The following is a 310-nucleotide window of genomic DNA, read 5'->3' on the forward strand; positions in this document are numbered from 1 at the left end:
ACCACAATTCTGACGACGGAAGCTAAAGGTTGGGTCATTCAGACACCCACTGGACATCCGAGGGGTCTGTGTAGAGGAGAAGAGAGGACTGGCCGTACTGAGTGAGTTAACATGCACGTACCAGTACAACATAGAGGCAGAAATAGTAGAACTGATCACACGTGAAAGTAACCGATCAGGTTATCTATATAGTTGTTCAAAACGTTTGTCTTTTCATGCCCTGGATAAAGTCGACTTATCCGAGGCACGGATAGGGCGAATATTGCGTATGTCGACGCACTTTTGGGCCTCCAGGAGATCGTCTTTTCAG

This window comes from Babylonia areolata, chromosome 18 (genome assembly GCF_041734735.1).
Source record: "Babylonia areolata isolate BAREFJ2019XMU chromosome 18, ASM4173473v1, whole genome shotgun sequence".
In the NCBI taxonomy this organism is placed as follows: Eukaryota; Metazoa; Mollusca; class Gastropoda; order Neogastropoda; family Buccinidae; genus Babylonia; species Babylonia areolata.